This window comes from Sturnus vulgaris, chromosome 6, assembly GCF_052056855.1.
Source record: "Sturnus vulgaris isolate bStuVul1 chromosome 6, bStuVul1.hap1, whole genome shotgun sequence".
Taxonomy (NCBI): Eukaryota; Metazoa; Chordata; class Aves; order Passeriformes; family Sturnidae; genus Sturnus; species Sturnus vulgaris.
In genome coordinates, this window is record NC_142248.1 from 14,648,571 (window position 1) to 14,663,804 (window position 15,234).

Here is a 15,234-nt window from a genome sequence, read left to right on the forward strand (position 1 = left end):
AGGGAAAACAAATGTTTAGAAAACAAAGGTGGCTCCAAAGCAGCTGATAACGGCTCTAGAAAGAAAATGTGTGTGCTTCCAAGGGACCCAATGAGGGGATTAGAGTCTTTGCATTACAGTACAGAAAATGTCATCAGGGCTTCTAAATAACTTTTTGCCCTACTTTCCTCCTGACCAAATTCCTCTAAGTGAAATTGCAACCTGCTCTGCTAAATTGCCCTTTGAGATTTACCTACACACTGCTTGTTTCCTGAAGTACAGCACAGTACAAAATTCATTCGTCAGACTCATTCCGTGGGCACTCAGGGCAGAATGCTGTTTCTAGGACCATCACCTCCCAGGGCTGCATATGGCTCCACATCGACCTCCCTACAAAGCACATCACATGCCTGATGTAGAAAATGTTAGAAAGCATCTCACATCCTCCCAGGTACTTTCCCCAATGACCTGTCAACCACACACAGCTTCCCAGACTGACTAGTCATAGTCGGTGGCAAGGAGAAGTTTGAGACATTTAAGGTAAAACCAAAGTTTTCCAAGGGATCAACAAAAACATAATTAGTCTAAGCTGTCCCGTCCACATCCTGTGGAGGCTGGGCTCCCACTGTTTTTAATCTCTTTCACAGTCTTACTGGAAAAAGAGCATCTGCTCTCCTGCATGGGTTGGGATGCAGCAGCTGCCTGGACTGCAGAGGAACATGAAGAGAGGCAGAGGAGCTGTACCAAAGATTCAGAAAAGAGGAAGACAGGGAGAAAAATGTGTTCATATCCATGTGTCAGAAAAGCCAGGCAGAGTGCCTTCTCTTTCACCACTGTGCAGATCATACCAGACTATGCTTGATTCCTTCTTAGTCTTTTCTCACTGTTTGGTAGGATTCACCACAGAAAAGCAAATCACAAACAGCAGTAGAGACTTTTGTGTGAAACAGGAGAAAATCCTCTGCCCCAAGACTTGAACTTAACAGATTGCCTTCTCCTGCTTTTCCAAGCACACTTGCTTCCCTTTTCCACTGCAGCCATTCATTTTCTTCCTGTGTTGCCTCCCCACTCCGCTAGCACACCCTATAAGCTGCCATGCAATCACCATTGCCTCTCAAGGGATGGCATGTAGGGAAGAGCCAGAAATGAGCAGAGTGCTCTGTAGGCAAGCTTCAGCAGAGCCCCAGACAGAAGCCAGGTCAAGAGATCTTTCTCCTAGGGGGTAGTTGTCTTTAGTCCCCTCTTCCTGCAGGAATCAGCAGTAGAAAGCAGGATGTGTTCCTGAGGAGTCACGTTCAGAGTGCTGGGTAGGGAAGATCAGCTCTAGCCCACAATCACAGTGAAGGGCACAGTGAAAGCATCGATTAGCCACCCTCAGAGCTGGTGGCCGAGCAGCTCACCATGCCAGCAGATCCAGTTCAGCACATACAAACTAGATATGCAGAGATGCTTTATTTATGTTGCCCAAGCTTTGGGACCTCTTTGAGCTGAAGAGTGTTAGGAGGTGCTGGGTGGGGCACTAGAGCTAGCTGACCTGAAAGGGACAAGACCTTCAGCACAGCTCCAGCAGAAAAGGCTGTGAATTTACTTACACAGCACTAGGCTTCCACATGCTTTGAAAGTGTCTCTGCAGCAAAGTTTCATCTCCAGGGCTCAGATACCTCACTGTAGGATTACTAGCTTGCAGGTCCGAGCTATTGGTACTGAAGGTTCCATTTTCTGCAGCCAGAACTTGCAATGACTTAATCTCTGACCACTGAGCTTTGCTCCTGAATGTCATCTTTCTTTTCAAAGATGACATTCTAACCTTATATTCTACAAGGATCTCTGACAATATAAATTGTTCAGTTCAGGTATAGCTATAGTGTAAGCTGCAGTGCTGCATGCAGATATTAGCACCAGCCCATCAGAGAAAAGAATACCAGGAGCCGTCTGGTATGGAGATCTCTATGCCACACAACTGGCAATGCAGACACACAATGAATAGTAACAGTGATAATAAATACTTCAGTGCTGATCTTTGCAAAAGCATCAATAAATGCCTTAAGACAAGTGACCTGAGAAACATAATATAATAAACTAAACAAACCAAGATTATTCAAACCCTACAGCAGAATTATGGGATCTTATCACCACATTTGTTCTTTTTCAGTTCCATCATAGAGATGTTAAATTTTTTCTCATTTTGTGACAAACTTTGGAATAAGGGAGCTTGTGGCAACCCAGGCAGCTGTTTTTTAGGATAAGCATAAACTAAGTATTTGGAGAATAATAAAGATACAGAACAAAAACAGGAATATAACCAGCTACAAGGAGAATTTTGTGGGGGGTTTGAGAATCTTATTTTTTTTTATAAACACCAAGGCCCTAACCAGCATCACCTTCAAAAAAAGAGATCTCCTAATGCCATGAATATTAAAAGGTGCTCTTGAGAAGCCAGTTTTGTCTTTGGCTGACAGATGAGGTTACATCATATAGGAGAACAGACCTGGTGTTTCAAATTGACCAGATAAAATTGAGATGATTGTTATTGCAGGGGAAAAGAAAAGCATCGTCCAGATTTGTCTTCAGAAAAAATGAAGTGTGGTTGCTTTATAGTTATGGTGAGACACAGTGCGTGTTTTTGCAGTCATCTGACTTAAAACATGGCTGAGCTTTCAACTACGAAACATCTGGAGAACACCAAAAAGTTTTTTCTTAGCAGTACTCTGATCTGAGAAACCAGGTCTGCTATATTTGTGGCCTCCAGGCAAGGAAGTGCCATCTGAAACATGAACAGAAGGTCTGTCTGGACTCTGGAAACTGTTTGAGTAAATTCATCCAGAGTTTAGCTAAGAACATTTGAAGAAAATTAGCATTAGAGTTCAGGGGCTGAAGCAGGTCATGCTCCAGAGAGAAATGAGAGTAGCACGTTATGATGATGAGATGGGATGAGAAGATTTGCCCAGAGGGAAGCAGCTCTGCTTGCCCACAGCCAGCCAGGAGCTGAGCTCCACCTTGCATCTAGGGAAGAGTACCTTCAGTTCAGGGACTTTTCAGGGATTTTTCACAAAAGATCACTCTTTAGAGAACTCCTCCTCCATGGGCAGAGCAGGGTGTAAAGGAGGCGAGACATTTTAGGATGGCTTTCTCTGAACTTGCTGCCACCCAGTGACTGCTTCCTCTGGCCCACCCCCAGGCTGGACACTCACCCTTTCTGGTGAAGCTCCTATTATTTTCCCAAGCAGGGACACTGGTGTGGAAGGTCAGGGAGAGTTTGGTAGGAGTGGGTGAAAGCGACTGAAGGGAGAGGACTCATAGCTCATCCCTTATTTCAATTCAAGAAAGAGGGAGAAGGGCAAGTATTTGTTTCAATTGGCAGAAAGAGCTGAAGTTCTTGCCCTGTGGATGAGGGCCACTTCTGACAGTCTGACCATGACATCTCCCCATGCTCTTCATCCAGAGCCAGATCTTACCCCTATAAAACCTCTGACACTTGTTCATCCATACTGTAATGCCAAGATGATAGTGTGTGCCATCATCCTCCACCACACAGCTGTTGAAAAGAAAAATAAAAATGTTATCTTCATGACTCATCTACATTGGCCAAATTTCTACACTGCCTGAAGTACTCTCCTTGTTGAAAAAGCTTTCTTATACTGGTCAGAGGGCACGGGTGTGCATGTGGGCTTCTGAAAATCCATATTGCTGTGCCTCAGGTCATATATCACAGTCCACATCCGTGGCTCCAGATACCACTGGGAAACCACAAGATGCACCAAAAGTGCAACAGGTCTGGATCATGCCCTGCCTAGAGCTAGACACTGTTCAAGTAGTCTCCAGCCCTTTACTGCCTCAGGCACCATAAAAAGGCCAATCAGATAAATTGTAGTCCTAGGAGTGGCTTAATTTATTCTGAGGCCCAGTCAGAATGGGTACAGATGGTGGATGCCAATTAGTTCTGCATTTAACAGAAGTAAGGTATCTGGGGTGTCATATGCTGACCAGGACAGAAATGTCTTCTGGGCCCTTGTTTCTGGCCAGCATGTAAACAAGTAAGGTGGTGGAGGGCAGCAACTCAGAGCCAAGTTAAGGCGAATTGCACAGAGTTAACTGGGAACCAGGATTTCAGTTTTTGAAAATTGTACAGTTACACATTGTCTTAAATGCTGTTAAGGTCGTTGTAATCTTAACATACTTTCATGAGCATGTTTCTTAAAGGAATATGAGAGCATGGAGAACACTTCACAATAAGCTGTAATTACCAGTTCCCCATTGCACTTGTGCTCTTCAAGTATGAAGAGAAAAAACATCTGCAAAAAGGCTAACAGTGGCAAGAGCAATCTGCTTTGACAGAGTGTAAGAGCCAGGAGAACCTTCAGAGTGTTTGGCTGGGATTCAGGATGGGAGATGGTGCCATTAATCCCCTCTAAGCCAGGTAACCTCCCTGTCTGTCACCACAAGATAAGGTGGGCCTTAGTGAGGAGTGGAGTTATGGTGGAATCAGGCAGGATTGATCAACAGCCCAGAAAAATTATCAAAGTTCATATGACCTTTTAAAAGTGTAGAAAGAGAATAAATATTTAAGTAGTAATAATTACATATTAGTACAACTTATTAACTAGAAGATCCACATATAATCAACCTGATTCACTTTATGAGCTTGATACAAATTTTTGCTCTTCCTCCTACCTACTTTTCTTATCTCCTTTTCTTACCCCAAGTCATTTGCTTCACTTTCTTGCTGCATCTTTTCTAGGACAGAGATTTATTTCCCACCTTCATGGTAAAGCACGTAGCACTTTTTCTGGTGCTCAGAATTAATTAACAATAAAAAATTTTTATTACGATCTGAGGACAATTTGCTCTCCTTTACTGGCATCCCATCACAGCCCTGACTGTGACCTGAACTGCAATTTAATCCTCATAGAAATTCAAAGCTTTTACAGCTCAGTGTTGCTACCAGGTTAGTGCTCGTAACAGTCCTCTTGGCTGCAAAGGAGAAGCAGTCTGAAATGCTCATCTGGCAAAATGATTAAACTCCTGTCTTCCACTACAGAGGAATTTCATGTGAAAACACAACAATCTGGGAAATAACCTGTGAAAAACATCCAACCCAGTTTCTCACACATCCCATAAAAGGAGCTTGCACCCTGCACAGCAGACTGGGTTTGAAGAGAGTGCAGTGAAAAATGTTTAGCTTTCCTAAAAATCACAGCAATCTATTTATTTTTGTAGCTCTATCACTGAAAATAGCTTGGATAATTAATGGAAAAGTTTCCAAAACATTCCAGCCCTGGCAGTAAGCATGAGAAACTCCAGGCTGAAGGGAAGCCAGAAATAGGAGCCATGGATCAGTCAACTCCAGAGGCACTGCAGTGCTGTTTCAGTGAGCCTGAGGCCATAATCTGCCTACTGTGATCCAGGTCCATCTCCAGGTGTAACCTGGAATGTGTAAAAAAGCCAGGAGAGGGGTTGGAGTTCAGAGAACATGAGGCATCTCTGTAATGTCAGGAGCACAGTCCAGGCAGACCAACATAATATTAAATATTTGTAAGTTTCCACCATTTCCATCTGTGTTCTGTTGGAACTTCTTTACTTCCAGGGAGGTGTGTGAAGCAGACATGAAGGATGGCCAGAGGATTTATTGAAATGACAGCTTCAGTGGAATTACAGCCATTAAGAGCTGCTGACATGAATCAGGCCAGCACGCAGCTGTGTCGGTGTGGAAGGCACCCGGGGCTCCATGGGGCAGCACACAGACAACTCTCTCAGTATGACACCACTTCTGGTTGAAGAATAAGGTACACAGTCTGAGAGTGGCAGCATCACTGTCTGTAAACAGCAATCCAGGTATTGCTAAGCTTCTACAAACATGCTGCTAAATTCTTTTGAAGCTCTTACAGGAAGGGAGCTGCTGTCTTTTTCACGACTTTAGAAAGTACTTCTTTAAATATTCACATTTTAGGACAAATATTTTTATCCCCCCTAAAGGTAAATGCTTTAGAGATGTGCTGAACAACATGGCCTCCACCACTTTCACATAGAAGGAGGATGGGAATTATGAAGTAAAAAATTTCACTATTTAAAAAATTACCCCTAATTTTTCCAGGTAATTATCTTCAGTTACCTGAATGCATGGTTTGGCAATGAAGAGCTGTCACTGTGGAGCACAGCAGCCAGAAAAAGGAGTGAGAAATGGGAGAAAATGCTTAAGCCACTGTGAATGGAAGTGGTACTCTAATTTGAACACTTCTATGTCTGCAGAGACACTCAGCACATCACTGCAGCATTTTCAGATGCAGAGATACATCGTGACATGCATATACAGGCATGCACATGTGTTTCACACCCTAAGGTTTGTTTCAAGTCTAACTCCAGTTTGCAGCAGATACCACTTCCTCTGGTGCTGGCTGAAGATAAGGAAAATATCTCCCACAGGAGCTAAGAACCATTGCAAGCCTAACCATTTCTGTTTGAAGGTCACAGCAAGATCCAAGAAATGTTCCATATCTGGCAGATAAATATCTAATTCCTTTACAAATGTGTCCACTGCAGCATACCTTCCCCCACAGACAGAGGATGAAAAAGGCTCTGTGCAACAATTATAACCATATTGCTTAATGGCATACTGAAGTACTCTTAAAGGTTATTTTACTGCAGTAAAATCTAGGCAGACAAAAATAACCGTATCAATAGTTCCAAGTTTTAAAGCCCCACGTACAGCACATGCAATCTCAGCCTGCCAACAGTTATGCTACCATGCATAAGTGTCATACTGGTCCTTCCTGCTTCATTGCCTGGCTTTATTTCTGCTCCAAGCAGCCAGCTTTGCCAGGCAGGCTTTGTCCAAACTCCAGGGCACAAACACAGGGCAAGCTCAGACTCCACCATCACAGCACTTCATGGGCTCTTATGTGCCATGTTCCTGCCTCAGCTGGGCAGCATCAGCCCCTGTACCTGTCTCCAGAGATGGGAGGCAGCTCTTCCCTGCTTGGCAGCCCCAGGGGCAGCTGAGTACAGCAAACACAGAGGGAAGGAGGCACCAGGTTCTCTTTATCATCGTGTGCAGGGAGGAGCTCAACAGGACAGATGTGACTCACAGGGATGGTTGGCTCCCAGCAAACTCTGAAGGATGATACTTTTCCAGACCTCAGGAACTTCTGCAACCTCCCTAAGCAGGGAGAAACAAATGCTCCACATCTTTCCATCTCCCTCCACCTGCCTTATCCTTCTTCATGTTCTTCATACCACATGGATTAAAAAAAAAAAAAAGCTGAGAATAATCCAAGTGAGAGTGTGATCAACAGTTAACAAAGAGATGTGTTTACTGCTTGCTAGCAGAAAAGTAGCCTTAGATAGAAAACTTTTTATCACAGGTTGAAGGTCTTCTGTGATGCAAGGAAGTGGGAAATTGAAGGTCTGAACCAGTAAAGCTGAGAATGTTAAATGGGAATCACAATGGAAAATAGCAGTTGGATCTGGAAATTAAAGTCCAGCCTCAGAGAGTCTCAGAGGGAGGTGCAACAAGAAACTGCTCACTAGAGGAGTGATTTTGGAGAAAACTAAGAATTCCTCAGTCAGGTGTCCCATGCACTGTAAGGAATATCCAGGAGGCTGTTCCTTTCCCAGACACACTCCTTCAGAACAAGTCTGCTGTAAAGAAAAGTGAATGAAAGTTAGTTGTATGGTAAATAAGAAGAGAACAGAAAGTGGATTGCTCTTACTGCAGATAAAAGACAACAAAGTGCCTTACAAAAAATTGGTGAATCCGGGGTCCCATGGGGCAAGAAAAATAATGACAGACCATCTGCTGTCTGGGGTGCAAACTAGCACCATATTCATCTAAATCTGAAGTTGTTTTAAATCATCTGCAACAGAAATGATTTGTGATGACATCAGACTATTAGGTCATTGTCCATTCATCATGAACTGGGGCTCACCCAAATTTCCATCCATAGTTAGACCACCAGCCATTACAACATAAATAACAAAACCTGTAATTCATTTTTGGCTCATATGCAGTTCTTTCACTAATAAAACATTGAAATCAGTGACCTGGCACTGTCTCCCATGGACTGAACTGAGGCAGACTGTGCACATTCATTTTTTTGCCCCCAGACTGAGCAGAAGTCAATAAATGAGCTATAGCCAGTGCCTTGAGATTCAGAAGGGTTTGATGGGTACTTTTTATTTTATACCTCTGCTGAATATGTAATTTCTTGACCTCAGCCCACGCATCATGCTTTGGATCTGGATTTATTGAAGTCAATATTTCACAGCTTTGAGAGAGATTCAGAATATAGTTTATGGACTAAGAGACGTCAGAAATTAAGAACTGGGACACAAAAGACACACCTTAAGGAAAGAACTTTCCTCCCATCTCTGAAGACTGATCAGCTGAGGCTCTGAAAAACCTGTTCAGCAGCTTGGTCTCCTTAAAATGCCTCAATCTCACTTTATTTCTGTTCCTGAAGTCCCAACTATTCTGCTGCATTTGGGAATAATTTTTTCCAGCCTTGTTACACTGTTTCCAGCTGTGCTGCACTTGAGGTGCAATGCCCTACCACCACCCCAGCTGCTGAAGCATGAGCTCAACTGCTGAGGCAGCGCCCCTTTCCAAGGACTTGAGGTTTTAGAAATGACAAGAACAGACTTCCCCATGGGAGCTGCCTGAAGGAGCAGTGATACATTTCCTACATTCATTGTGTGTGGTTTGGGTCTACTTGATATGAAATTAACAGGGAACAGGAACAACAGCTGAAATTGTGAGGTCTGCAATGACTGAAGTCAAGAGGTCCATTCCCTGGTACTGCCTTCTTACTCCTCAACTCCTGCTGGCCCCTGGTGATGTGACAAACTTCCACCTCAGTTTAGTGACACTCCAGTGCCCAATTCCCTAGCAGGCTCCTTTGTACCAGGTTGCTGTGTCTCAGCAGGAATCCAGGCTGCCAGCAGTGCATAAATGCACATAGCCTGGAGCCTGAGGTGGAGACACACAGATGTAATGCCTTTTATTCTCCTTTGTCAGAAAAATGTAATTTACTTACTTCTACTATTCACTGCTAAAAGAGAGAGAAGCTTGTCGATACCAAAGTAATACTGCTTTAGTACACTGATAGCATTAAACCAGTGCAACTTCCTCAGGATGGACACAGCTGCTAGATTCAAGGTGTTTATAGCACGACATTGCCAGGAGAATGAGCTATTAACACAGAACAGGCCTTTGCACCCCCCCTTTACAGCATCAGGTCACATTTCAATTAGATAAACAAAAAGACCATCCAAAAGCCCACCTCCAATCAAAATAGTAATTAACGGTATGCAAGCGAGGTCTGAATTTCTGCCTATCATGACAGAGACAGATGCATCCAGAGGGTCCTCTCCAGATGGTCTGTGCTAGCTTAGAAAATAGGTCCCTTGATACATCTTAGTGGGCATTAACAGGCCATACACAGCCAGTGAAGACCACTGACATTTAAGCTCTTCACTGCTGAAGACACAGCCATGGTGTTCCTCAAGCCTGAACAAATGATAGCTGTTCATCTGTCTCCTTGCCACTAATGCCCATCTCCCCAGCTGCCTCACCATCCAGATACCTTGCAAGTGTCTTGTTCACACAGTGCAGCTGTTGACAGGCAGGCAGTTTCAGCAGGGGTAATAAGGACCACAAAAGCAGCTCTAATGCCTTTTTTGTCTCCTTCATGTCAAATCTGCAGAGCAGTGAGGTTAGCACGCATAGAATGAGTTTCTACTCCTCTGCCACACATTGAAACTGGGAAGTCTGGTTACATGTTTCTGACAATGTTCCCCAACATCTTTTTATGTCACTATCACAATAATCCACTGACAAATACAGGAAAGAGGGTGGAGAAGCCTCTTTGTTCCCTATCAAATCAGCACACCTAGAGCACTGAATCTTTGGAGTTAAAACATAAATAAATAGCTTGTTACCACTGAACACCAGCATTTCATCCACAGACTCTCTCTACATTCACTATTACTCTCTGCATCCCACATCCAGTGTCAGCTAGAGCATAGAATACTTCAAAGTTCACTCTGTGTGAAGACTTTTAAACTCTTCCTTGTAAAATGCTCTGTTAACTAACCTACAGTTCCTTTGTGCTGGAGCCTTTCTGAAGCAAACTGAAGCAGTATTGTATCATCAGGAACTTTCTCCTCCCTCATCAAACCCTAAATGCAGTTTGGGAATTCATGTTGGCACAAACACGTGCAGTCACTTTAGCTGACATTTTTCAGACAGGCAGCTCATTGAGAGTCTACTCACTACTGGTTATTTAGAGAGAGGGAGGTGAAATTAAATCCTGCTGGCCATACAGCTCAGCCCCAGCAAAGCAGGCACTGCCCCATGTCTTGCTGATAGGAGGCTTATTAAAAAAATTCTGCCTAGCTCTCCTCAAACTACCACAGGAAATATCAGTCAGTTTTCACCCTGAAAACATGAAGTGTGAAAAACAAACTATCTGGGGAGAATCAAGCTCACACTACTGACTAGTAAGGTCAGTGAAACTGTCTTGAACTAGACTTTGGCTTCAGTCCAGCACAGCAATTCCTACATGTTTATCCTTGCCCCTCATGGATTGTATGAGTTGTTGGTGGTTTTTTTTGTAGTGTGCCTAACGCACAGCACCCCATGGCTTTTGGAATTCCCTTCAAGTTGATTGTATTTTTCAGGCTTTCTCCTTCATCTTTGTTGAGGATGCAAGTGAGAAAATCATGCTGGTTTTACCGGCATGTATTTCCCATCTTGATTCCAGCACAATTTTTCTCTTTGTGCAGCAGTTTCATTTAACTTCGTGGGGTGGGGGTGATGGTGAAATCTCCCCAGCAAACTCTCAGGAATTTTATAGAAAAGTAAGGCTGGTGAGGTTATTGACTCCATTGTCTCACCTAAGTGGAGTTCTGAGATTTAAAAAAAATGAGCACATACTTGGGAAAAGAAAGTTCATTTAGGTCTGGAGGTCTGTTTCTGCAATTTTTCTCAAGGAAGCAGGGATTTTTGGAAAGCTACTAAGTTGCATTTTAAAAATCCTCATTTGGCTTCTGTGTCTTTTTTTGAAGCATTTGACTGGAAGTGCCAAGTATGGTGTTAATACACAGTGTGAGGAGTGAAGGGGAGAGAACACGTGCCAAGGTCACCTCCTCAGCAGTAGTAATGGCAAGCTTCACAGCAGTGATATAAAACCTCCTTCTGATACAAGATACCACTCACAGCTATTTTTTTTGAGAGCTATAAAAATACAGAGCAGGCACATATTAATTAAAGTAGTTCAGAGAGAAGCTCTGCGTGTCTGTCTTGGCAGCGGGTGACTGAAGGGCACATAGCACGTAAGGGAGCAGAACGTCCATGCACAGAGTTAGCTAAAATATTTTAGTTTTTATCACCTCCGGGTTTGTCAGTGGGCAGCACAGATGGTTTGCAGCTGGGGAGCAGTCAGTGTGCTGCTAAGAAGGCAATGTGACCTGTGTTGTGAAGCAGTGCATACTGTAAGGAAGCTTTTCTTCATGGCTAGCACAAATCTCCTTCGTTGACATTTAAGTCCATAACCTCCTGTCCCAGCTAGACTAGAAAGCACACCACAAAAATCCTGCTCCTCTTCTGCACAACATGTTTCTTATTTACCTCTTTGTCCCTCTGTTGTTTCCCCTAAACAAGACAAACTCAGTTCTTCTAGACTTTGCTCATAAGCCACATTTCCACACTGATGCTCCCTGCAGAGCACAGGGCTCACTTTCCAGAGTGGCGAGTTTTCAGCAGGAGAGGCAGTGATGAGGACAAGAACCCATTCAGGCTTCCCTCTGCTCCTTTCCCTTCAAGATTAGGGCAAGGCTGGCCAATAAACAATCAAGGTTAGTAGCTGCATGCCAACCCACTAGCTATGGCCATTTCTCTTCCCTGTCCCCTACTACAGCCCACCATGAGAATAAGCTTTTACTGTGAACTCACTGACTGGACACAGCTGGCAGTGAAACACATCCAGCAAAAGGCTGGTGGCTAGCAGGAAGTCTCTCTGGTTTTAACTGGTGATTATTCAAATTGAGTGAAATACAGAAAACACACCTTTTTTAGCTCTTATGTTTATCTACCTGTATTTACCTCACCTGCTGCTTTCTTTGTCCAAAATTGGAACACGCTCCAATATTTCACTATACACTGGAAACCTTGAAAGCAGCGAAGCATAACAAGGGCATGGAGCCAATGGGGCCAGAGGCCAGTGGCATTGAGTCCCAATGCCCATTTGCAAGGCAGGAAAAAATGGGGTATTTGGGTATTCTTGAGGATCTATCAAGGATCTATCATTCACCATCACCTATGGTACACAGAAGATGCACTTGAAGGCAGTTTTCTTCCCCATAAACACTTTGTGAAGAGACAGGCAGTCTAGTCTGATGTTTTCCAGAGCTCTGTAAGGATTTAAGTTCCAATTTTACTGCTTGGACCGACTCTACTACAAGTGTGGAGAAAATATCCGTAAAATGGAGCTGGTCTTTAAGACATCAGCACAGTGCTCTGAGACATGCAGCTGAACAACATCTAGTCTTGCTACTCATATATCACAGGAGAACCAGAGGGGGACACAAGATAGTATAAAGCTCCTAAAGCATATGGAAAACATTATCTGAATAGCAAAAATATGACATAAAACTATATACACATACTTACAGCTCAGATTTCAACTCTCCATAGCCCTTGCTAGATAAGTAGGGATAATGATTTTTATTCATAGTGCACTGAAAGTGAGTCCCACTCATATTTTCACACGCCCCAGTCTCTCTGCTTTTATTTACAGCTAGAAGTCCTGGACAGAGTCATGGCACAGAGGAAAAAGGAAAAGCAACTTGCAGATCTCAACTAATGCAAAGTACTGTCTGACATTTTTCAAAGAACAATCAATTGGAAAGGACTTGCTGTTAATCAATGTGAAACAGACACATTTCAGATCCCCACAGAGCATGATACAATGTGAAGCAGCTTCTTAGAGCAGCAGGGGTTTTTGTGAAAGGAGTTTGGACAGGCAGTTTTTCTCTTACGCCTGAATTTCTGACAGCTGCCTAGGACCTTTTTCACAGGTTTGTCACATTTGTGCCGAGATATATAAATGCCTTCTCCTTTTTTCCTTCTTACCTACTGCAAAATCTTTCACTTTTTAAAGAAAAGAAAGATAGAAGCCATATTTTCTATCATCCACAGATGATGCTGAAGTTTTTCCTGTACATGGAAATGGCTTGTTATCTCAAGACGACATCTTGTTATCTGAAGATTTTACAGTAAAAGCTTCCATCTTCTTTTTTTTCTGTTCTCTTTACTCCCCCGTGTCTCAAAGCTGAACTTATCCAATAGCTTGCAAAGGAAAGTAATAACAGAAAGATGGTTTTGCTTTGTTTCCTGGCGACCAACACCACTGAGACCCCAGGTAGCATCACACTGACTAATTCAAGACAGAAACAAGTTCCATTACACTTAAGTAGCAGGAGAGGATGCAGCACAAACCTTGGCACAGAAAATCCTTGCCAGAGCTGCCTGCTCTTCATGATAGAATTCACAGTGATAGAGGAATATGTTTTGATTAAGAAGAATTATGTTCCATGCACGTTTATTTGGCTTTTGGGGCTTTTTCCCCCCTCTACTAAGCTTAACCATGCTGGCTCACTTACATTACCCTCTTTAGCTGTAAAAGCATTTAACAAAACCCCCTTGATGCAGTGCTAATACAAGAGGGCTCCTTTAATAAGTTCCAGAGAAAGCTGGGTATATCTTCTTTGCACTTAGCTCAAACTGTCTTTCTCCAGAACACTGTACCCCTCAGGGTGAGGAAAAGTTCTTATACCAATAGTATTGAAGTAGAAGAAAGTTCGTTGTAATGGCTTCTACTCCCAAGGACATCAAAGGGGATGGCAGCCTGTGGGAATGAAGATCTTACAGGTCTGGACAACTGTGGAGGCTCAAAAGAAGATCAAGGAGCAGTGATGAGAATTGACTTCTGGCTCAGACTAGAGGTGCCTCTAAATCCATACAGAACACTGCAGACAGGCAGGTGACTCCTTGTTACCGAAGCTCCCTTTGCATGTGAAAAGACCCAGTTCCTCCAAGACATTCAGGCATGGGGCCAAGGCAGTGAAGTTCTTCTCAACCACATTGCCTTCACAGAAAAACTCCCACCAAAACCATGTTACAGACAGTGCAGAGTTCAGATACTCCCTAAGGAGCCAGAGCAATAGAAATGCAATAGGAAGGGAACTTCCCATCCCTGCCATTACTGAATAACAAATAGACAAAAATGCAAGCCCACAGGGCTTTGTTGTCTTCAGTCCTGTCAGTCACAGATGTGACAGCTGGAACCTTTAGAGACTGTCAAAGGAGGAAAACCAAGGCACTCCAAATGCCAAGACTGTCAGCAGCATAATTAACATGTCATGTACAGTCTGCTCAAAAGTGCGGCACCTACTGCACCTCCAACAGACAATGCTGCCCAGCTGGTAAATCCTGCACCTTGCAATAATGTCTAAGTTACTGAAAAATCAAGAAAAAACACAAACTGTAGTGTTTGGAAAGACAGAAATCATTTTGTAGCCCAGAGAAGCGTTTCAAGGGCCATTGCTTCTTCCACACCAGATACATGTCTCTGGAAATTTGTACCCAGTCGTACTCTTACAGAAGAACATCTGTTTCACATGAGCAAAACGCATTAAACAAAAAGGATGGAAGCAAGTTCTGCAGGGAATTCATAAGCCAAGACAGGTTTGGGGGTCTCAGCAGATATGGTGTGTTCCCCACTAACCTGCAAGGACCAGTTTGAGGCAGGTGGCACCAAGTACCAAGTAAAAGGGAAAATTTTTCTCCCCCATCTCTGGCAGTATACTTTGGACAAACTTAAAAATGTGAAGTGACAAGCAACAGAAAGAAAAATCCCATGTTGTGAAAGCCAGCCTGCACAGACAGCATTGCCAATACTCCCCCTGCACAGACAAAATGGATGCATGTGTTTAAGTGCAGGACTGTCCCAGTTATGGTAAAATACTTGGGGGAACCTAGATGAATGCTCAGGCTGAGAAAAATCTAAGGTTTCATTTGAACAAATGTAGATCTGTAGCCATGACTGACCAAAATGACCAGGCCAAGGACAGCACCTGAATCCACTATTCACACATACCTGAGCAAGGTCACTATCCCATTGCTTAGAAGTGCAGTATTGCTGCCAGCATGGGCTCTTCCACAGCTGATCTATGACACACAAATCAGGGAAGGCACTGGAA